A 2,124-nucleotide genomic window follows, 5' to 3' on the forward strand; every position below is an offset into this window, starting at 1 on the left:
GGCCCAGTCTTTATGGAATTTATAGTCTAGAAAGGAAGAGACAAATAAAGATAACCAGTACACAATAATATTTGTATATTAGAAATGCAGAGTGCTTTGTGAAATTAGAGGAGGAGAAAGGTTTATCAACTGAGGAGATCAGGAGGCTTTCTGGAGGAAGGGCCATATGTATTAGGCTTTAAATGATGTGTAAGGATTCATATGGTAGGATCTGAGAGGGAACAGGTCATATCATGTACAGAGAACAGCATGTGTGTGTAACAGGAATGGCAGATACCCCAGTTTGACAGGAGGCAGAAGTAGTATGGCACAAAGCTGGAAAGGTAAGAAAGTGGCAGCCACGTTGTGGAAAGATTTGGATAAAGAATTTGAACTTAATAAGAATTTCTGCCTGTTGGATTTTCTCTCTTCAGGGTTCAGCTCAGGGTTCCTCCTATTCCATGGAGCCTTCCCTTACACTTTCTGTCTTTACCACCATCCTGCTTCCCTTCCCCTCAAGTCTTCTTTTCTTTTTTTCTTTTTCTTTTTTTTTGCAAGGCAATCGGGGTTAAGTAACTTGCCCAGGGTCACACAGCTAATAAGTGTCAAGTGTCTGAGGCTGGATTTGAACTCAGGTCCTCCTGACTCCAAGGCTGGAACTCTATCCACTGCACCACCTAGCTGCCCTTCTTCTTTTCAATAATAATAATAATAGCTAACATTTATGTAGCATGCACCATGTGCAGGCATTATACTAAGCACTTTACAATTTTTATCTCATTTGATCCTCACAACAACTTTGGGAGGTAGGTGCTATTATCTCCATTTTATAGATGAGGAAACTGAGGTAAACAGCAGTTAAGTGACATGTTTGAGATCTGAATTTGACTTCCTGACTCTAGGCCCAGTTCTTTATCCCCTGAGCCACATAGCTGTCCCTAATTCCTTAAAATTCTTCTAGCACTTTCCTTGCATCTCTCCTTCAGACTTATCTCACCTACCCGATATTATATTTATCTGTGTCCCCTTGCCCCCTCTGGCCCCCCCCCCCAGCACATTGTCAGCTACTTGATAACTTGCTGCAGTCATGAGCTTGGTGATAACAGTATTTTCTGTTGTCCTGGGATCAGTCAAGTTCGGAAGACTATTGTCATTAGTTTGGACACAGTGTGATACATTTTTTCTCCCACAACAACTTTAGGAGGCCCATCATTTAAGTCAGAGAAGGGGTGATTTGGAAGAAGTATCCACCCTAAAGAAAATCGCAGATCCTTGACACAAGTAAAAGGTCTCCCTAGTGCTTAGCACGCGCTTTGCATGCATTCATGTTGAATTTGGCAAAATATAAACACAGGATCTTAAGATTATGAGAAGTCCCCCTGAAATGTGGGGCCAGGAGGCTCCTTTGCCCTGTAGTGTCCCCGGGAGCTGTGACTGGGGCAGGGAAGGATCTGCCCTGGGGCCACATGGAGAGCGCCCAAGAAAGCCGGGCACTTTCCTACTGCAGCTGCCCGGGGCGCGGCAGGGGAGCTGGGGGGACTTCTTCCTACTGTTTCTAAGATTGGCAAAGGCCGGGCCCCTTCACAGGAGGAAAGGGAGGCCCAAAGAGAGGCCAGGGCTCGGCAGGGACCACGGCGGCTCAGCAGAAGAGGCAGGACTTGAACCCGAGTCTGAAGGCTCTGCTCGTGCCTCCGGGGCTCTCGGGCCAGGGCAGCAGGGCGGGAAGGAGCCTGGGGGCCACGAAACCCACGTCCCAGAAAGTTTCAGCAACTTGCCCGAGGTCTCGGGCAGTCAAGCAGCGGAGCCGAGCCCGGAATCCCTGTCGTCGGACTCCAGAACCGCTGCGTCGAGATTCGGGTTCGAATGCAGTCGCTGCCTCGTGGCGGGGCTCTGGACACAGCGTCCTCACCTTCATCAGGAAGGCGCAGCTGTCCCAAGTGCTCAGCCGCCAGCTGCCGGGGCTGGTACGCGCTCCGCTCCGGGGCCCCTCGCAGCTCCTCCCTGCCCCGCCTCTCCCCACCCCTCCCTCCGGCCGGAAGCGGTGGCGCCCGAGGGGGCGGGGCTCACGGGAAACGCTTCCGGGTGGACGGGGGGGCTGAGGCGGCGGTGGCTGAGGAGGCGGCGGCGGCGGCGGCGGCGGCGGCG

The sequence above is a fragment of the Vombatus ursinus genome, unplaced genomic scaffold, assembly GCF_900497805.2.
Source record: "Vombatus ursinus unplaced genomic scaffold, bare-nosed wombat genome assembly UNPS02014786.1, whole genome shotgun sequence".
Classification (NCBI taxonomy): domain Eukaryota; kingdom Metazoa; phylum Chordata; class Mammalia; order Diprotodontia; family Vombatidae; genus Vombatus; species Vombatus ursinus.